The 22,859-nt window shown below is 48.4% G+C and overlaps 1 long non-coding RNA gene across 1 annotated transcript; it reads right to left on the bottom strand.

Moving 5' to 3' along the window:
- Positions 1 to 12,652: 12,652 nt before the first annotated feature.
- On the bottom strand, positions 12,653 to 22,571 carry LOC146029169 (uncharacterized). Its single transcript, XR_014455319.1, has 3 exons — positions 22,444 to 22,571; positions 20,588 to 20,674; positions 12,653 to 13,695 (listed from the first exon to the last, which is right to left on the bottom strand). It is a non-coding gene; the product is annotated as an uncharacterized LOC146029169 (long non-coding RNA).
- Positions 22,572 to 22,859: the final 288 nt, after the last annotated feature.

Genomic DNA, 22,859 nt, shown 5'->3' with positions numbered 1-22,859 from the left:
GGACTTTGATGTGCCATTTTTTACATGTGATAAATCGCATTCGATTTATCACATGTACAAAAAATAACAGATCTGGTAACGCGCTGCTGCCCCACTGCTTCCTCCCCAGCCGCCCGCCCCCACTGCTCCTCACCGCCCCGACTGACCTACATCGTATATCCCGCCGGTCCAACCCCTGGGGCCGGGTCCGATAGGCACGGGACCGCGCATCGGACCCGACCCCATGTCATGAAGAACCGATTTGGTCCGATTTATCGGGCCGATTGATCGCAATCGGCCAAAATTGGTCCAAATCGGGTTGATGTATGCCCACCTTTAGGGCCTTATTCTAGTTCACTCTTTCTGACAAAATCCTTCTTAGATGGACAAAACCATGTGCACTGCAGGGGGGCAGATGTAAAATGTGCAGAGAGAATTAGATTTGGGTAAGTTATTTGGTTTCTGTGCAGGGTAAATACTGGCTGCTTTATTTTTACACTGCAATATAGATCTCACTTTGAAGTAAAACCCCACCCAAATCAAATTCTCTCTGCACAAGTAACATCGGTACTTGTGTAGTATCACGGCTCCCACGATGGGCATCGTACAGGGAAAAATCGCATCGCATCGCATGAGATCGCATGCGATCTCATGCGATGCGATGTAATTTTTCACTGAAATTATGGACATGAGCTGAAATCATGTAAAATGCACCCCAAATGCCATTTTTCACACTGTACCACCCCCACATCAACGCCAACCCGAAGCGTGGCGAGCGCAGCGAGCCCGCGAGGGGCAGCGGTACGCGTCCTACGACCTTTTCATACCCCCACTATCCACGTCGGCGTGGAGTTGAGAATAGAAAGTCTGGCGAGCGCAGCGAGCCACCTAGCCCGAAGCGTGGCGAGTGGACACGGATACCTGTGAAGCCCGCGAGGGGACACGGATACCTGTGAAGGTATCCGCGTCCCCTCGCGTGGCTCGCTGTGCTCGCCACGCTTCGGGCTCGGTGGCTCGCTGCGCTCGCCACACTTTATATTCTCAACTCCACGCCAACGTGGATAGTGGGGGTATGAAAAGGTCGTAGGACGTGTACCTCCGCCCCTTGCGGGCTTGCTGTGCTCGCCACGCTTCGGGTTGGCGTTGATAGTGGGGGTGGTACAGTGTGAAAAAATAGGATTTTAATACCTACCGGTAAATCCTTTTCTCGAAGTTCTTATGGGATACAGGGAGTCGTTCATAACGATGGGGAAAAAGAGCTTATCCGAAGGAGACAGGCACATATAAAAATTTATACAGGGTGTACTGGCTCCTCCCCTCTGCTCCCCTCCCTCTAGCTTCAGTTAAGTGAACTGTGCCGAAGGAGAAGAACAATATGAGAGGAATATGTGTATATTTACCGTGGTGAGATTAATCCATCACACCCAACATTCAACATAACAGACCACATTAGCAACCCCATAACCTGGGAAGTCTAAGGGCCTTAGAACATGTCAACATGACAACTATTTTGAACTGTGTTCCAACTGGAACAATGTATAGAATTATCACCTAAGTGACAATTTACACTCGTGGACCTTTAAGGTACACTATGTAAGTTTAAGTTACCTAGGTAACCTACACCCTTATGTCCGCCAGGAACAAGAAGGGTAGCAGAAGGACCCAGTATTGGTCCATATCTCACAAAGTGAGCAAGGCAAACCTCCGCACAGAGGCGGGTGCCCTGTATCCCATAAGAACTTCGAGAAAAGGATTTACCGATAGGTATTAAAATCCTATTTTCTCTATCATTCTTATGGGATACAGGGAGTCGTTCATAACGATGGGGATATACCAAAGATATCAGAACGGGCGGGATTGTGCGGAACCTATTGCCGCAGCACCGCTTGCCCAAACCGAGTATCCTCAGTGGCCAGAGCATCAAACTTATAAAATTTGACAAAAGTGTGTTGGCCAGACCATGTGGCTGCTCTACACAATTGTAAGGCCGAAACTCCTCGGGCAGCCGCCCAGGATGTCCCCACAGAACGAGTAGAGTGAGCTTTCACCCCAACAGGCATAGGCAGCTTTGCTACCACATAAGCCTGTTTAATGGTTGCACATATCCATCGTGCAATAGACTGCTTGGAAGCAGGACGTCCAATCTTTTGGGCGTCATAGAGGACGAAAAGTCCATCAGTTTTGCGAATCCTTGCTGTTCTCCTGATGTAGACACGGAGAACCCTTACTACGTCCAAGGACGTTGGCACCTCAGAATGAGGCCCACCAGCAGGAACCACAATTGGTTGGTTCACATGGAACGCAGACACCACTTTGGGTAGAAAACGCGGGTTAGTGCGTAATTCTGCCCTGTCCTCAAAGAATATCAAATAAGGACTCTTGCAAGTCAATGCCCCTAGCTCCGAGACCCTCCTAGCCGAAGCTAGGGCTAGTAAGACCACTGTCTTCCAAGTTAAATATTTCAGGTCAATTTCCTCCAAGGGCTCAAACCAGGAGGATTTAAGGAACTTCAGCACAACATCCAAGTCCCACGGTGGAGTAGGGGCCACAAAAGGAGGCTGTATATGCAATACTCCTTGCAGAAATGTCTGCACTTCAGGAATATTAGCCAGTTTCCTCTGGAAGAAAACAGATAATGCAGATACCTGCACTTACAAAGAGCCTAGGCGTAGGCCTAGATCCAGACCAGCTTGAAGAAAGCTAAGAAACCTTTCCAGTTTGAACTCTGAAGGAGTAAACTTTTCCTGTTCACACCAACCCACATATCTTTTCCAGATATGGTGGTAATGTGCAGCTGTTACCGGTTTCCTTGCACTTGTCATAGTTCTGATGACTGAAGTGTGAAACCCCTTCTGAGTCAGGATCTGCCGTTCAACTTCCAGGCCGTCAAACGCAGCTGTTCCAAGGCCTGGAAGACGCACGGTCCTTGCATGAGTAGATCTCTTTGCAGGGGTAGGCGCCACGAGTCCCTTTGTAGACTTAGAAGCTCCGGGTACCACGTTCTTCGTGGCCAGTCTGGGGCCACCAGAATCACCTCGGTTCCGTCTCTTCTTATCTTCCTTAGCACCCGAGCCACTAGGGGGATCGGTGGGAAGACATACACCAGGCTGTTGAACGTCCACGGTATGGAGAGGGCGTCCACTCCTTCTGCCTGAGGGTCTCTTGCCCTCGAGAAGTACCTGGATACTTTCCAGTTGCTTCTTGATGCCATCAAGTCTACCAGTGGGGTCCCCCACCGAGCCACCAGAGAACTGAATACCTGGTGGTGTAGACTCCATTCCCCGGGGTGGAGCTCGTGGCGACTGAGGAAGTCTGCTTCCCAGTTGTCCACCCCGGGTATGAATATGGCCGAGAGCGCCTGGCAGTGACTCTCTGCCCAGGACAGGATCTTCGATGCTTCCCTCATACAGGGCCTGCTCTTGGTCCCGCCCTGTCTGTTCAGGAATGCCACAGTGGTGGCGTTGTCTGATTGGATACGGACCGCCTGACCGCTGAGGAGAGGGGCCGCCTTCAGAAGTGCGTAATACACAGCACGTAACTCCAGGTTGTTGATATGGAGGCGTGTTTCCCATAGGGTCCACTTGCCCTGAAAGGACTGACCCATGGTCACTGCCCCCCATCCCGTGAGGCTTGCATCCGTGGTGACTAAGACCCAATCCTGGATGCCAATCCGACGCCCTGCCAGCAGGTTGGGCATGTGGAGCCACCACTGTAGTGACAGTCTGGTCCGAGATGACAACACAATACGCCGGTGCATCTGGCGGTGTGAACCGGACCACTTCCCTAGGAGATCGAGCTGGAAAATCCTGCTGTGAAACCTCCCGAATTGGAGAGCCTCGAAAGAGGCGACCATCTTTCCCAATAGGACAATGCACTGGTGCACCGTTACCTGGGGGGTCCTCAGCAAGTCTGTGACCAGCTGCTGGATGTCCAACATCTTGTCCTGTGGCAGGGACACTCTCATGAGAGCTGTGTCCATCACCATGCCCAGGAACTGGAGTCTCTGTGAAGGGATCAGAGAGGACTTTGCCAGATTCAGGAGCCAACCATGGCCCGACAGGGTCTGTATGGTAACTTGTAAGGCTGTCTGTAGTACCCTTTTTCCTTAAAACCACCATCATCTCCGCCATCACCATGGTGAATATGCGCGGGGCTGAGGACAAGCCGAATGGCAGTGCGCGAAACTGATAGTGCTCGTTTAGCAGCGCAAACCTCAGGTATTTCTGATGAGGGGGCCATATAGGGATGTGAAGGTTGGCGTCCTTCACATCTAAGGACGCCAAGAACTCCCCCTCCTCCAGTGCCGCTATCACGGCCTGCAAGGACTCCATCTTGAATTTGGTTACTTTCAAGAAGGGATTCAGGGATTTTAAGTTCAGAATTGGGCGTACTGACCCGTCTGGTTTTGGAACTACAAATAGGTTCGAGTAATAACCCTGCCCCCTCTCTAGGGGAGGGACCCGGGTTATAACCTTGGCCTGTACCAGCTTTTGGATTGCTTGCTGCAACACCACTTGGTCCTCTGGGGACGCTGGGAGGCCTGATTTGAAGAACCTCTGAGGTGGCTGAACTGCAAACTCCAGCTTGTAGCCGTGCGTAATAAGAGCCTGCACCCAAGAATTGAGGCACGAGGCTTCCCAAACCTGGCCGAAGAACGCCAGTCTGGCTCCCACCTCTGCCGGAGCTAATGGTGGAGCCTCACCGTCATGCTGCTGGTTTCCCTGCAGCTGCCCCGGATGGCCGCTCTGCGGTGGCCGAAGTGGAAGGCTTCCTGAATTTACCACGGGAGCCTCTTGCAGCGTTTGAACCACCCCTGGCTTTAGGGCGGAATTTACTTGCCCGAAAGGACTGCTGGGATTGAGCCTGAAATGGACGCTTCGGCGCCTGTGGAGTGGATGGTAGGAAAGTGGACTTTCCCGCCGTGGCTTTAGAGATTAATTCGTCTAAATCACTCCCAAATAACCTGCCACCTGTGAAGGGGAGGTTTTCTACACTCCTTTTGGAGTCAGCGTCAGCTACCCACTGCCGGAGCCAGAGGGATCTGCGCCCTGACACTGCCATGGCTGAGTTACGGCCGTTAATGGCTCCTAACTCCTTCTGCGCTTCACACAGAACTTTAGCAGTGTCCTGAATATGGTGTAATTTCTCAGACACCTGTGCTACTGTCATGTCGCCCAGAAGACCTTCCTGGATCTGGGAGGCCCACGTGTATATGGACTTGGCCATATAGCAACTAGCTAATACAGGACGCTGACACGCGCCACTAGCAGTAAAAATGGACTTCAAAGTGTTTTCAACCTTTCTGTCCGTGGTGTCTTTTAGTGAAGACGACCCTGGTACTGGGAGTACCATCTTTTTGGCTAAGCGAGACACAGAAGAATCAACCTCTGGTGGCTCCTCCCACACCTTACGTCCCTCAGGATCGAAGGGAAACGTGGACTTAAACTTTTTAGCCACTTTAAACCTCATTTCTGGGTTATTCCACGCTGACTTGAATGTACTTTCCAGGTCAGCCTGCTCAGGGAAAACCACCTGTTGCTTTTTCTGAGTAGCAAAGAAGGCATCCCCTGCTGTGGATTCAGCTAAGGGAAGGTCCAACACCTCCCTGATTGCCATAATCAATGGCTCTGTGCCCCGCAGTAGTGACTGTGAAGCATCAGGCTCGTCATCACCTGCGTCTGCATCATCCACATCATCATCATCATCCCCATCGTCAGCCCCGGAATCAGGGGTTTGAGAGGGGGCCTTTCTCTTACGAGTATCCCCAGGGGTGGGAGTAATTACATCCACTCTGGCAGAGAGGATAGCCAGCTCCCTTTGTACTCTCTGGGTCTGTGCTGCCGTAGCAGTTAACTGTGTAGTCACAGTTTCAAGCATGGTTTTTATACCTGTAGCCCAGGCTGGCTCCTGTGAGCTGTCCTGTGTGCTACTTTGCTGCCCAGTTAGTTGTGGGGGGACCCCAGTACTTTGTGGGGACATGCATGGCTCACAAGTAACCTGTGATGAAGATGCTGGCACAAACTTATCACTGCACCCCCTCACACAGCGCGCACACACAGTGGATATGCAGTGTGAAATTAACCAGATAAATACTATGTGTAGCCTTATCTGATCTTGTACAGCTTAACAAGCCAGTGGGGTGGTGTACAGAGGATAATGGAGGAGACCAATACACCTGATAACCTTAGCACTCCGATTAGAAGAGCTGGTAATACAGTACAGTAATCAATAACAGTACTTTACAGTGTAAGCAGGCAAGTGCACAAGTACACAAGGGCTGAAAACCTGAAGCTGTCTCTGCAAGCAGATTCCCTCTGATCCACACCGCTGAGGAGTGTCTGGAGCAGTACAATGGCGTTTCCAGCAGCCAGGGAAGAAGCAGGAAGCAGGTTTTGGCGCCCTCACAGAGCTGGTCTCACTCTGGGTAAGCTCCGCCCAGCGTAATGGCGCCGGAGCTTACCTGCGTTTTATACTGAGACTGACATTGGGGAATGTCCAAACCTCTTTGGTAACTGCCCTGGACAAAACAGGAACTGTACCCTGTCTCAGTGTAGGCAGGGGGTTACGCGGTCCCTGTGCAGGGCACCGCCATACCGCCGCCATCTTGCCGCACAATAACCCGGGGACCCCACGGCGGGGGACCCCGGGGTAATACTCACCACTGACGTCTTCAGACTGGACTAGGGGTGTGCGGCGTGCCAGGGGTGTGCGCGCTGCAGCGCAATGCCCGCGGTAACATCACCCACTCAGGACGGTGGTCCTGTGGCAGGGACAGCTCGGTACCTTGAAGTGGCCTGCAGCTGAACCCTTCCCCTAGTCTCCCACGACGCAGGACTGCTGTTAAGTCCAAACAGCAGCCCCAAAATAATAAAGAAAATAAAACAGAAGATAAAACTCTCTGGAGCTCTTCCTGATCTGTGCTTCTCCTGAGGCACAGTTCTCAAACTGAAGCTAGAGGGAGGGGAGCAGAGGGGAGGAGCCAGTACACCCTGTATAAATTTTTATATGTGCCTGTCTCCTTCGGATAAGCTCTTTTTCCCCATCGTTATGAACGACTCCCTGTATCCCATAAGAATGATAGAGAAATTACATTTGGGGTGCATTTTACATGATTTCAACTCATGTCCATAATTTCAGTGAAAAATGACATCGCATCGCATGAGATGCGATTTTTATCAAAAATGCATTAAAAACACGGTAAAATCGCATCACATGCCATTGCATGCCACTACATATGGCATGCGATGGCATGCGATGGGAGCCGTGATACTACACAAGTACCGTAACATCTGCCCCACCTACAGTGCACATGGTTTTGTCCATCTAAGAAGGAATTTGTCAGAAAGTGTGAACTAGTATAACCCCCTTAGTGAGGCTTCTCCTTATTTAATATGCTATACAGATTATTATAACTATTGGCGTAAATAACCTTTCGATGCATGCTATGGAGAAGATTACTTTACAACGAGTGAGGCAGTATTGTACATCTACAGTACTGCTGGCTTTCCTATCCCTTACCAACAGCCAAGAAAAATTACCAACCAATCAGCTTCAAGCAGCTCCTGTCAACCAATCAGCTTCCAACTGTTATTTCCAAGCATTTCCTGTGAACTGGCAGTTGGGAGCTGCTTAGACAGTATGTTATGTCTCTCCAAGATTTGATGCCTTTGCCCCAGATATTGAGGACCTCTGCTTTAAGCACAATGTTTATCTCTCAGAGAGAAAAAAAAGAACTAAGATTGACAAGTACTGGATTCAGATCGTGTATCGTGTATTCATCTGATGGGGCTGTTCATGTACTAGCCAGAAGCAAGCCAAGTAAGTCAGAATAATTAATATGGGCTTTTTTTTGACTATACACACCAGGGTAAAGGTATAGGCAACCAATGAGCTATTCTGTATATTTTTATAGTATGCAAATTATACATGTTATATTAATACTGATTGGTTGCCATTGGCAACTTCCCTACTGGCTCACTTCTCCACTCTTATCACTGCTTCATACATCTACCCCATTGTGAGTTGTAATAATGCTAAATAACATTTATTAGAGCTCAGTATTACCGTGCTGTTGAAATTATGTTAAATTTGTTTTGCCTATTGGGCCTAATTGTTGCCAAGAGGGAGTGAAATTGCTTGTTGCCAAGGGGGGAATGAAATTGCTTGTTGCCAAGGGGGGAGTGAAATTGCTCGTTGCCAAGGGGGGAGTGAAATTGCTCGTTGCCAAGGGGGGAGTGAAATTGCTCGTTGCCAAGGTGGGGAGGAAATTGCTTGTTGCCAAGGTGGGGAGGGTTAGCTCGTTGTCAAGGGAGGAGGGTTAGCTTGTTGCCAGGGGGGGGGGGGGAGGGAATTGCTAATTGCCAAGGGGGGGGGATGGAATTGCTTGTTGGCAAGGGGGATGTCATACTACTGGATGCACCTAATTTTAAGAAATGACAGCCAGGCAGAGAGTCTGCTGGCGGTCCAAAGGGAAAACTGAAAATATTGATGCCACTGCTTAGACTACAGCCGAGCAGCGCACATCGCTCTCTGCCCGGCTGTCATTTCTTTCAATTAGGTGCATCCAGCGGCGTGTAACATCCCCCTTGGCAACGCTCAATTCCTTAGACTAAACAGCCAGGCAGCACACAGCTCTCTCTGCCCGGCTGTCATTTCTTTAAATTTTAAGAGGCTGGTGGTCTAATGGGTGGTTCGGTGCACCCCCGGAGCACCCCTTAGATTCGGCTATGTGCCGGGGTACCTCCCCATGATGCAATCACATCGCTAGTATGCGAGTGTTTTGCTAAACAGTGAAGGACTTGGGGTAGACTGCCCCATCTACCTGGGAAGCCAGTCGCCAGTCTGCCATGTTTCAGGTCGCAGCGGCTGTTTGTGATATCACGCCAGGGGCGGATTGGGATGTAAAACCAGCCCGGGAAACTTATGAAAGCAGCACTGGGGGTGGAGTCTGCTAAGGGGGTGGAGTCTGTCAAGAGGGGGCGGATCCCTACTAATAGAATCTGATGCTGCGTTCTCATTGCCGCCCCTGCAAAATCCCGTGTTTTTGTTCCCGTGTTTTTGGCGGGGCATAGAGCATCTCAGCTCTACAGACCCCATTCATACTGCACCTTAGACCTGGGAAATTCCTGTGTCTGCCCCGTTCACACTGCTTCCCCTGGTATGCCTGCCATCAAGTGTGTGGCATCTAAGAGCAGCTTTGATTGGCTGTTTAAAAAGCAGCTTTGAGCAATGCAATGAACTTGCTTTTTTGCATTTTGTGAGAAAAACCCATGTCTAACCTGTTCACACTGCCATACACCCGTGTATTACCAAGGAAAAACCCTGCAAAAAAACAGCGTGTAATTCCCAGGGCATACCACCCGGGAATTTCACAAAGACCCTTTCACACTGAGACAGGACACAGGAAATTACTGCTTGCCCTGGCAAAAACCCGGGTTATTGCGGCAGGGAGAATGGGGTATAATTCAGAGTTGCATGCAGTTGCGGCCTTCCTTGTATTTTTTGATGCAGTTGCATATGCGACTTTATGCTGCTACTAGGGATGCCAATCCCGGGGCATTTTTTCAATCCCGGGATCCGGGATTGAAAAATGCTCAATCCCGGGATTCCTGGGATTGGCATCCCTACCTGGGATCATAATCCCATAGACATCCCCACATCGGCCGACCCGCACAATTACTTACATTAGCGAGCGGCCGGGAGTGGGTTTGGAGGTGCACGGTGCCTCCCGGCAAGTGCACCTCTTCAGCAGACAGCAGGCGGAGGCAGGCGGGCGGACGCACGGAGGAGAAGAAGAGGCGGGCGGAAAAGAGAAGAATGGGCGGCGAATGATGACGCTGTGGCCTGCGCAGCGTGACCTCTACTGTCACGCTACGCAGGACGCACGCCGGGGATTCGGGAACAGCCGGGCAGCGTCTGAGCAGGAGCTCAGACGCTGCCCGGCATTAGACTGCGCATGCGCAGTCTAATCCCGAAATCCCGGGATTGGCCACCCTAGCTGCTACGCTGCCACCATTGGCTGCATTATTGAAACTTTCACCAGTCCTATCCTAGGTGCAGATCATCCGTCTCAGTATAGCCTCCAATGCGAGCAAATCAGCTTCTCTGTATGCAACCACTATAAGCAACTCGCCCATATCACTCCAATAACACGCCCATACTGTGAATAGCTGACCCCCTGTAACCCGAAGGAAAGCAGAACACATTTATAATAGACTTTTTGGTGCTTGCACATGAGCAACGATAGGGGGGGGTTAACCTAAAGAAAATAAAAACATATGCCCCCACACAAAAAAAACACACTGGCCCCCAAAGAAAAAACAAACATTGGCCCAAACAGAAAACAATACACATTGGTGGCCCCAACGGGAGAAAAACACATGACACCAGACGAGGTGTGGGTTGACCATATGGGGCAGGCAGCTTCAGTGCTTCCCGCTGTACTTTGTATTAAAGGCGAGCAGTGCACCACCATTACATTACATACAGCATGCTGCTCCTCCACTCATTAAGGGAGCCCATTACACAATGGGCCTTATTTTGGTTCATTCTTTCTGACAAAATCCTTCTTAGATGGACAAAACCATGTGCACTGCAGGGGGGCAGATGTAACATGTGCAGAGAGAATTAGATTTGGGTGAGTTATTTTGTTTCTGTGCAGGGAAAATACTGACTGCTTTATTTTACACTGCAATATAGATCTTACTTTGAAGAAAAACCCCACCCAAATCTAATTCTCTCTGCACAAGTTACATCTGCCCCACCCGCAGTGCACATGGTTTTTGTCCATCTAAGAAGGATTTTGTCAGAAAGAATGAACTAGAATAACCCCCATTTAATATGCTGCACACTTTAATGCCCATATGACCTTATGCCACACATTATGCTATGCATAATGCCCCAAGTACAACTTATAGACATAATGCCACCAGTAGTGCCCTTTACACAATGCCCCATTAGTGCAATTGGTTCATACACACTGTACAACTTTTTTGACCAATCTTTTGACCAATTTCTTCATTTTGGCCTTTCTGAACGGAAATGGTCAAAATATCTTTTAGTCTGCAAGCGACGAACGGCGAATGATGATGCGCATACCCGCCAGTTCATCAAAATTGTTTGTCAACTGTGCATGCAGCTCAATTTGGATATTACACCCATTAATGCCTATTACACATAATGACAACAGTAGTGCCCCTTAGACAATGCCCCCATTACTGTAAACTGTGTAATCTAGTCGAGTCCAGCCCAGAGCCCAGAATCTGGCATCCCGCCACCACCGCTGCTGCTGCTGCTACTGAAGACGGGGAGGAGAGCACAGCCTGCAGAGGTGCTGAATTTATTTTTAAATATGATGCCAGCTTGTGAGCCAATTGAAGCTCGAGATCCGACAGCGAATCAATAACTGCAGCTGCTGGACCACAAGCTCTGAGAGCAGTGGCGGCTGGCAATCAGCAGTAAGTGGTCATTTAGCTGGTATACCCACAGTACAAATGGGCAAGACACCACTGGCACACACCTAGTTACGGTCCTGCACATCACCTAGTGCCCCTATATTTACATTACGCTGCACAGTAGTGCCCCTTACATATAAGATCCACAGTAGTAGCGCTGCTTATACATATAATGCCCACAATAGAACCCTTCAACACACATAATATCCACAGTAGAAGCACTGCTTATACTACATATAATGCCCACAGTAGTAGAACTCTTACACACACACATAATGTCCACAGTAGCGGCGCGGTTTACACATCATGCCCACTGTTGGCCACAATAGTAGACAGTAGCAGTGCTGCGTAACTCCCGCACCAGTTGTCGACAATAGTAGCGCTGCGTAACGCCCATACCAGTTGCTGACAATAGTAGCACCGCGTAACACACTCACCATTTGCTGACAGTAGTAGCGCTGAATAACACTCACCAGTTGCCAACTCTAGTAGCGCTGCTTAATACCCTCACTAGTTGCCGGCAGTAGTAGTGATGGGTAATGCCTGCACCAGTTGTCGATAGTAGTAGCGCTGCATAACACTTGCCGACAGTAGTAGTTCTGGGTAATGCCTGCACCAGTTGCCAACAGTAGTAGCGCTGCGTAACACACTCACCAGTTGCCGACAGTAGTAGCCCTGCGTAATGCCCACACCAGTTGCTGACAATACTAGCTCTGGATAACACCCGTACCAGTTGCCGACAGTAGTGGCGCTGCTTAATATCCTCACCAGTTGCTGACAGTAGTAGGGCTGCGTAACACACCCACCAGTTGCCGACAATAGTAGCGCTGCTTAACACCCGCACCAGTTGCCGACAGTAGTGACACTGCATAATGCCCTCACCAGTTACTGACATTAGAAGCACCGCGTAACACACTCACAATTTGCCGACAGTAGTAGCGCTGCGTAATGCCCGCACCAGTTGCTGACAGTAGTAGCGATGCGTAATGCCCGCACCAGTTGCTGACAGTATTAGCACTGCATAATACCCACACCAGTTGCCCACAGTAGTGACACTGCACCAGTTGCCAACAGTAGTGACACTGCATAATGCCCACACCAGTTGCCGACAGTAGTGCAATGCACACTACTGTCGGCAACTGGTGTGGGCATTATGCAGTGTCACTACTGCCAGCAACTGGTGAGGGCATTATGCAGTGACTGCATAATGCCCTCACCAGTTGCCGACAGTAGTAGTGCTGCATAATGCCCACACCAGTAGTAGTGCTGTGTAACACCAGCACCACAACTGTATTTACCTTAAAAGCTGGCTGCTTCTTTCAAATTCTTTAATTAACTCAGTGCTCCCGTGTAGCTTCACCCCCTTCCACTCATGTAGCTCCGCCCCCTTCCACTCATGTAGCTCCGCCCCTTTCCACGATCCGCTGAAGACATCAAAAGATCAAAGGGGGTTGGGAGGGAACTTGGGAGCCAGGAGGGAGCTCACCTCAGCTCTGTCTGTGCTGCCGGCACTGCTGCCTAATGCAGTCAGTGTGATAGTGTACTGGCAGCCGGCAGCCACAGAGCCTGGACAGCAGCGGGGATGTACAGCAGGGAGGGCGCATCTCATGGCCGGCACCTCCCTGCACGCAGGTCACGCTGCCCAGTGAGTGACAGACAGAACCGCGGGAGCAGCTGCGTGCGGCTGCACATGCGCACCAGCCCTCCCGCGGCCATTTTTACTACTGGCTGCTTATATTACTTCTACTTAATGATGCTGGCCGCAGCCATATTTGCTTAAGGAAAACTGCTGCGGCCGCGGCTGTGCGGTCCACAGCCCAGCCACGGGGGGTGAGCAGCCACTTTATGTCAATTATGGGCCGGCCCACCGGGAAATGTCCCGGTTTCCCGGCATGCCAATCCGCCCATGAGAATAAATCAAGATCCACATCAATGTCCCTTGGTTGCAGACACCAGTCTATCATACAGCACAACTGCCTATGTAATCTGAGGCCTCAGGTCTGCAGCAGTACTGATTATGTCACTTGCAAGGTCGCCAATCACAGCTTTGGCTGTAGTTGTTGCCGTGGGATACAGATGATGCTCTTGTTCTTCCTTAGGTCAATTAATTTGCTGTTGGTGATATTCTGCTGTAGCCTTGAGTGGTAGAAATTGGGAACAGCTGCTAATCAGTCCTATCAGTGTTTCAAATACAGGCCAGGCATTGCATGCCACCGGGCAGCTGGGGAAGTAGTCTCTGGCTCTGAGTCTCTCTCTTTTGTTCCTATTGGATAAAGAACAGAACAATAAATCCCCTACTTAGATAATAGCTGTACACATTTCCTCTGTACCATATCCTAATAGTAAAACTGTGGGCATGATGGGATGTGTAGTTCCACAACAGCTGGAAGACCACATACCTACCAACTGTTCTGATAACAGCGGGACAGTCCTGCTAAGTGGACACTGTCCCGCTGTCCTACCGGCAGGTGCAGTGTTCTACGGATAGGGGGCGGGGGACAGTTGGGGGGAGCCTAGGATTACCGCTGCTCCGGTGATCACTAAATAGATTATGCACACATGCACGAGGCATCTACATAACATGTCCCCAGTAGTGCCAGAAACATAACATGTCCCCAGTAGTACCATTTACATAACATGTCCCCAGTCGTGCCCGTTACATAACATGTCCCCAGTAGTACCAATTACATAACATGTCCCCAATAGTGCCCATTACATAACATGTCCCCAGAAGTGCCCTAGTTACATAACATGTCCCCAGTAGTACCATTTACATAACATGTCCCTAGTCGTGGCAGGTACATAACATGTCCTCAGTAGTGCCAGTTATATAACATGTCTCCAGCAGTGGCAGTTACATAACATGTCCCCATTAATGTCAGTTACATAACATGTCCCCAGTAGTGCCAGTTACATAATATGTCCCCAGTAGTGCCAGTTACATAACATGTCCCCATTAATGTCAGTTACATAACATATCCCCAGTAGTGCCAGTTACATAACATGTCCCCAGTAGTGCCAGTTACATAACATGTCCCCAGTCGTGCCCGTTACATAACATGTCCCCAGTAGTACCAATTACATAACATGTCCCCAATAGTGCCCATTACATAACATGTCCCCAATAGTGTCCATTACATAACATGTCCCCAGAAGTGCCCTAGTTACATAACATGTCCCCAGTAGTACCATTTACATAACATGTCCCTAGTCGTGGCAGTTACATAACATGTCCCCAGTAGTGGCAGTTACATAACATGTCCCCAGTAGTGCCAGTTATATAACATGTCTCCAGCAGTGCCAGTTACATAACATGTCCCCATTAATGTCAGTTACATAACATGTCCCCATTAGTGTCAGTTACATAACATGTCCCCAGTAGTGTCAGTTACATAACATATATGGGCATAGGCTGAGCTATGACCATATATGGGCATAGGCTGAGATATGACCATATATGGGCATAGGATGAGCTATGACCATATATGGGCATAGGCTGAGCTATGACCATATATGGGCATAGGCTGAGCCTAACAGGGTATAAATAAGGGTGCACAGACTGCTGGACCTCATTCTGCTGCAGCCTCTCGACAAGATAAGTCACAGTCTAGAGAAGTCAAAGCAGAGAAGCTAACATGCCTGTCTCTCAAGGGCCAGCCACACCATCCCGGCCTCAGTATCGGCCTGTGGCACCAAAACACGTTGTGCGAAGGCAGCCAACATCTGAGCAGGTCAAGCTGGCGACATCTGGGCCAACATCTGAGCGGGTCAAAGTGGCGACCCAGGTCAGGGCCAAGCCGCCGAGCACATTTCATTACAGGGTGTGCAGTCTAGGGCCCCCCTCTTCCTATATAGACACACACAAACCAAAGCTGGCAGAACCAATCAAGCCAAAAGCCCCGGTCAAACCAAAGCTGGCAGAACCAGTCAAGCCATTGAGCACCCCTCCTTACAGGGTGTGCAGTCTAGGGCCCCCCTCTTGCTATATAGACGCATTCAAACCAAAGCTGGCAGAACCGGGCAAGCCTAAGCTGGCAGCCCCGGTCAAACCAAAGCTGGCAGGCCCTGTCAAGCCAAAGCCTGCAGCCCCGATCAAGCCTAAGCGGGCAGCCCTGGACAAGCCAAAGCTGGCAGACCCAATAAAGGCCAAACCAACAGACCTGGTCAAGCCAAAGCCTGCAGCCCCGGTCGAGCAAAAGCTGGCAGACCCAATCAAGGCCAAAACAACAGACCTGGTCATGCCCAAGCCAGCAGACGCGGTCATGCCCAAGCCAGCAGACGCGGTTATTCCCAAGCCGGCAGACCCGGTCATGCCCAAGCCGGCAGACCCGGTCATTCCCAAACTGGCAGATATGGTTAATGCTGCCAAATGCACACCCCTGTCTGTGGATGATTGCCCAGCCCAGCAGAAGGAACCTGGCTCGTTCAGGTCAAGAGTCTCCAAATTCATGAGACATGTGTGCTGCAGGAGTTAGACAACAACAGACTCCTGCAAACCCCCCCCTCCCCTCCCCCCCCTCCCCTCCCCAACCCACCTGAACTATACTATGCTATTCTATGCTATGCTTAGCTATGCTATGCTAAGACTTCGGTCTTAGTATAGCATAGCTAAGCACAGCATAGAATAGAATAGCTTAGCATAGATAGTCTTAGCTAAGACAATGTTAAGACTAGGCTATTCTATGCTATGCTTAGCTATGCTATTCTAAGACAATGATCTTGGTATTGCATAGCTAAGCATAGCATAGATTAGCATAGTCCTAACATAGTCTCAGCTAAGACTATCTATGTTATTCTATGCTATGCTTAGCTATGCTATGCTAAGACTATGGTCTTAGTATAGCATAGCTAAGCATAGCATAGAATAGAATAGCTTAGCATAGATAGTCTTAGCTAAGACAATGCTAAGACTAGGCTATTCTATGCTATGCTTAGCTATGCTATTCTAAGACAATGGTCTTGGTATTGCATAGCTAAGCATAGCATAGATTAGCATAGTCCTAACATAGTCTCAGCTAAGACTATCTATGCTATTCTATGCTATGCTTAGCTATGCTATGCTAAGACTATGGTCTTAGTATAGCATAGCTAAGCACAGCATAGAATAGTATAGCACAGGCTCCTCCCCTCCCTCCCCCTTCCACCCACCTGATGAGGTCACCTTGACGTGGTAGGTGGGCTCACATTTTTGTGCCAAGAACCTCAATGTCCCCCATGTTCATGTTATTGGTTTCACTGCTTATTGTGTACCTGCATTTTCTGACATCCCTCTTCCAGTGCCTCGCTGAGTGTTTCTGTATTTATATGTGTAATGAAGCTTTAATTGTATTATAAAGTATGTGAACTTTTCATATATTATTATATGAATCTACTGTACATTACTGTAATGATATTTCTTGTCATTTAATCTTTTTGAATAAATGAAATAATAAAACTAATGTCATATAGAAAATAAGTTGCTGTAACCAAAATAACTATTCCCCGGAGACATTGTCCTACAGAAAAGTCACAGCCCCTGTATTACATACAAATGTATATTACCGATTTATTTCCATATCATAGGTATCCTAGTGCCGGTTACATAACATGTCCCCAGTAGAAGCAGTGCCAAAGGGCTGAAAGTGTAACAGTCTGTGACATCACTCCTCTTTGTGACATCATCACACGGTCTGTGACATCATCACACTGTCTGGACTCAGCTGCATTGTTATGCTATATATAACAATGACAGTTAGGAAGTGGCTGGAATCTGTGCAGGGAAATTATAAACTGATGTGTTTTAAAAATAACTGGCAGAGATTAAAATGCTGTTATCACATGAATGTGCTGTTAGCTCACAGATGCTAAGTCACATGGATGATTATTCTTGTGGTTCATTTATTAATGATTTAATAATGATTTTTTTTTTATGTTTTTATTGAGATTTTCACATATACATAGCAAATATTCCAAAAGGAAAAAATATGCAAGCAGTATGATAAAATGGTACACAATGCAACATCGACAGAAGGAGGATCTCGACGTCAGAGTCGAAGTATAAACATTCCGCGCAGATTACTCTTTTCATCATCAGAAAAATTACTGAAAAATATCAACCTTAAGAGTCCAAAAAATAAATAAATATATATATATATTGTGATGCCTAGAAAATTGCTAAGGTACATGTGATACCATCAATGTCAAGAGTGTGTTATAAAGCTTTGGACAAATATGAAATCGCAACGTGCACCAAAACCGGAGGGAAATAAGGGGGGGGGGGGTATATTATCTCAGAGTAACCTCAAGTATATGTTCTCTAAATTAAATTTCAATTAGCGGGGACCATTTAGATAAGAATTTCTGGGTTTTACAGTCCACATCTGGGAGAGTAGACTCGTAACAAAGTATTGTGGTCAGCTTAGATTGTAAATGCTCAAGCCTGTGGGGTATAGGGGAAATTCACTGCTTAACTATGAGCTTTTTTGCAACTGTAAGGATTATTATCAGAAGGGGGATCATTGGGTGTGCGGACTGGGGTATCTGCCAAGCAGCAGTTTGTAAACCTAAAAGAGCTTTTATATTGAACGGTAGGTCAATATCAAATGAGTTATGTATATACCATTTCACTTTGAACCAAAATTTTGCTATTTTGGGACAGTGCCAAAAGTTGTGTAGAAATAGGGCATTTGGAGAATGACACTTAGGGCATCTACCGGAGTCTGAAGAAAACATGTGCATTCTCTGGCCCGGTGAAATATATGCTTGGTACAGAAATTTCAAATGGATCTCCTGTAATTGCGCTGAGTGCAAAATTTTAAATATGGATGGTATAGAATGAGTTAGGTCTCGTCTAGTCACAGGGGAAGAGAATTCCGAAGACCAAGTCTCGAGGAGGGGGGACCATAGCTTATCCATGTTTATAATGGAGATAAGTATGTCGCCATATAGCCATTGCGTTTTATAATGTGTTTTGCTAATTCTAGTAATCAGTGAGGTGAGAGGGTCCGGTGTTTCTTCATTTGGCCAGGGGATTGGAAGAGACTGTATATAGTGTCGCAGTTGTAGGTACATGAAAAAATCTGACCAAGGTAAATCAAAAAGATTTACTAAATCAGTGAAAGAATATAGAGAACCACCTGGGTCAAACACATCTCTAATTGCAGAGATTCCTTTAAGCTTCCAGACAGTGAATCTAGAATTGGTAAGAGTTGGGGTAAAACAAGGATTGCCTCCTATAGATATAAATTTGGAATGTGTAGGGTTTCTGCCCCAAGCTTTATGTATGGCCCCCCAGGCCTGGTATGTATCCCAAAACAGAATATTATTTTTAAAAGTGGGCAGTATAAGGGATTTCGGGGTATGTAGCAGGGCTTTGAGATCATATGGGGCCACTAGTGCTTGTTCCAAATTATAATTAGTATAAATAGACAAGTCTAATAACCAATCCAAAATGTACCGAAAGGCGACGGCTCTAGAGAAGGATAGAAGGTCCGGGACGGCCAGGCCACCATGCTTCTTATGGAGCTTCAGTTTTGTTAAGGCTATACGGGGTTTTTTATTATTCCATTAAAACTTTGTAAATCGTTTATCGTAGGCTGAACAGTCTTTCCTGCTGGGTCTCAGAGGCAGCATCTGTATCATGTAAGATATTTTTGAAAATATGATACTTTTTAAAACCGCCACCCTCCCCAGTGACGAAATCGGTAAGGAAGACCAAGAGGTCAATAACTGAGAGATTTTGGACATAATCGGGTTATAATTTGTCGCGTATAATTTAATCAGGTCGGCAGGGACAAAAACACCTAGATATTTTAGTTTCATTTTATTCAGGGAAAACTGAGAGAGGATAGGATTAGAAGCAAGTGTGAGGGCGGGAGGAGTGAGTGGAAGCAGTTCAGATTTAGAGGTATTTACCTTATAACCGGCAAAAGAACTAAAGCTATCAATGACGGACATAATATTAGGGATGGGTTTTAAATGGTCGGATACTAAAAGGAGCATGTCGTCCGCAAATAAACTGACTTTTAAAATTTGATCCCCAACATGAACCCCTGTAAACGACTGCAATTGTCTTAGGGAAATCGCTAATGGTTCAATAGCAAGGGCAAATAATAGGGGCGAGAGTGGGCAGCCCTGTCTGGTACCTCTTTTTAGAATTCCTGGATCAGATATATACCCATTGCATATAATCCGAGAACTAGAGGCTGTATATAAAGCGTTTAGGACACTGGAGAAGCCCGGCGGAAACCCAGAACGTGTGAGCGTGGTGTACAGATGGTCCCAACTGACATAATCGAAGGCTTTCTCTGCGTCTCCTTCCCCCGACAGCCTGCACTCTATCACACTGATGTTCTCCTTCACCTTCCGGCCTTTACCTACACTTACACGCTCCCTCTCCCCAAGTTGTACGCTCTATCACACTGGCACGCTCCCTCTCCCCGAGACGTACGCTTTATCACACCCCCTGAGCTTTATCACACTCACTTGCTCCCTCATCCTGCGCTCTATCACACTGACGTGCTCCATCACCCTATGGCCTGTGATCTTTCACACTGATGCACTCCCTCCCTTTGAGGCATGCACTCTGTCACGCAGTCCCTAACCTTAACTTACTCCACCACCTTACCCACCCTCCCTGCAGCCTAAGCCTGACTGCATCCTAATTCAACACCCTTGGCTGATTTACATGTGTCGCACACTAGTTTAGTTTATTAACGCAGACACAACAAAACCCAATATGGCAGCAGTGCAAAGCCAGTTGTGCCTCTCCCTGTAGATACTGACACACACATACACTCTGGGCAGCCACTTCTCTCCCTCTTGCTGTGGAATCAGGCCAGTTCTGTGTAGCTCCGCCCAGGGCCGGTGCAAGGATGTTTGTGCCCTCCTGCAAACTATAAATTTGTGCTTCCTCTCCCATACTTAATAAAGGGACAATGCCCACCGCACACTGCAAAAAAAAAGGAGGTATGGCCATACAATAGTACCAATTCAAATAACTCAGTAGCACAATCTTGTTCACATTACACAGCACATAGCGCACACAGGGCACTCAATGTCTGGATTCCCACATCGGTCTCCTAACCGCTTGGTTTCTGAACATCGGTAAATCATACAACATCTGTCTTGTAACAAATTTGGCAGGCTGACAGCTGGGAGTGCAGTGCTTAACTTACTGTACTGCCGCACATGGACCTGTTCTGCATCCGACACTGGTGTGTGTAGTGGAGCTTGAAGCCTCTTCAGTTGTACCTGCAGGCTTTCTGTAATGCAAGAAAGCTGTGATGGGTAACGCCCTTAGGGGATGGGGCCACAAGTGACAAGTATCCCCACAGAAAATCTTCCCACTATAAGTGACCCTCCAGTGCTCGAAGTAGCGGTATAACATACCACTGTATAATGCCCCACTATATATATATATATATATATATATATATATATATATATATATATATATATATATATATGGCCAATGTTTGACAAAGGGGCTATGGGCTCCGAAACGTTGGCCGCATATGACCAGAGGTCGATTGGCAGCCATCCAATGTGTCTACCAGCGACCCCACAAAAGGCACATGTGTCAGCTCTTTCATTCTGGTGCCCCTCTCCTCGCTAACACAACTCTGATATCTACTGATGGACCGGCTTAGCCGTAAGAACTTCACTGACAGCCGCTCTCATCAGAGGGGAAGTGCGGCATGTCAGCACGGCAGGGTACACACACGGGAACAGCTAACAGCCACTGTGCTGCAGAAGGGATCAGTGGCCACTCGCCTACTTGAGCCAGGGAGAGACTCGGGGCATCCAGCAGGGCTTGCGGTTACCATGCAGCAAGATGAGCTGACAGCCGGTGTAAGCAGAAGGGGGTGGGTGCACCTGGATGATCTGACAAGTGCTTAACGCTGTAAAGCGGCTGTCAGTTCTAGTTCCAGGTGACCCCTGCCGCCCTGACACGCTGCTGATCTCCTCTGCTTACAGCAGCTGTCAGCTCTAGTTCCAGGTGACCCCTGCCACCCTTACACTCCGCTGATCTCCTCTGCTTACAGCGGCGGTGAGCTCTAGTTCCAGGTGACCCGTCACCCTGACACACTGCTGATCTCCTCTGCTTACAGCAGCTGTCAGCTCTAGTTCCAGGTGACCCCTGACACGCCGCTGATCTCCTCTGCTTACAGCGGCTGTCAGTTCTAGTTCCAGGTGACCCCTGCCGCCCTGACACGCTGCTGATCTCCTCTGCTTACAGCAGCTGTCAGCTCTAGTTCCAGGTGACCCCTGCCACCCTTACACTCCGCTGATCTCCTCTGCTTACAGCGGCGGTGAGCTCTAGTTCCAGGTGACCCGTCACCCTGACACACTGCTGATCTCCTCTGCTTACAGCAGCTGTCAGCTCTAGTTCCAGGTGACCCCTGACACGCCGCTGATCTCCTCTGCTTACAGCGGCTGTCAGCTCTAGTTCCAGGTGACCCCTGTCACCCTGACACGCCACTGATCTCCTCTGCTTACAGCGGCTGTCAGCTCTAGTTCCAGGTGACCCCTGCCACCCTGACACGCCTCTGATCTCCTCTGTTTACAGCGGCTGTGAGCGCAGTGACTCTTAAAGCTGCTCTCAGCTGCACTGACGCGCTGCTTAGGTCTCTGGCAGGGCACAGTCATAAGGGCAGGGAGATTTCAGTACATTATAAAATGGGCAGGGCGCTGCGCCCTGCAAAACAACAAAACAAGGCTACTGGGAACACTATAAATATATACACACACAAACAGATAGATATCCACCATTACATATATGTAGATTGATATAGACACATAGATAGATAGATAGATAGATAGATAGATAGATAGATAGATAGATAGATAGATAGATAGATAGATAGATAGACAGACAGACAGAGACACATAGAAAGATGATAGACAGACACATAGAAGATAGATATACAGAGACACATAGATGATAGATAGACAGAGATACATAGATAGATGATAGATAGACAGAGACATATAGATAATAGATAGACAGACAGATAATCACTAAACTCACTTAGTTCCTCTGTACTGGTCCAGGGCAGTCTCTCTATTGTTCATGGCAGGTGATGAGATGGCTCCATGGATATGGGGACATCCAGTGGCTCCTGGCAGTACTGCAGTCAGCAGTAACTGCAGCACTCTTCTCTCCTTTGTTGTTCTTGTAGCTCCGCCCCCGCCATGTCCGTGTAGCCCCGCCCCCAGCCAAGTCCGTGTAGCTCCGCCCCCCGCCGAGTCGCAGGCAGCCTGACAGGCAGCCTCATAAGTGGGGTGAGGGATCGGCCCGCCGGGAAACTACCCTTTGTCCCGGCATACCAATCCGCCCCTGTTAATCACGCAGAGGCCTGTTCCAGACACGGTCCATAAACACCATTTCAGGGCTTGTACATACATACACGCTCTGGCATGCGCAGATTATCAAAAATCGCCAAA

Source organism: Crinia signifera, chromosome 1, assembly GCF_055691185.1.
Source record: "Crinia signifera chromosome 1, ASM5569118v1, whole genome shotgun sequence".
Lineage (NCBI taxonomy): Eukaryota > Metazoa > Chordata > Amphibia > Anura > Myobatrachidae > Crinia > Crinia signifera.
Note: the sequence above shows the minus strand (reverse complement) of the source record. Positions and strands in the feature narration are given on the sequence as shown.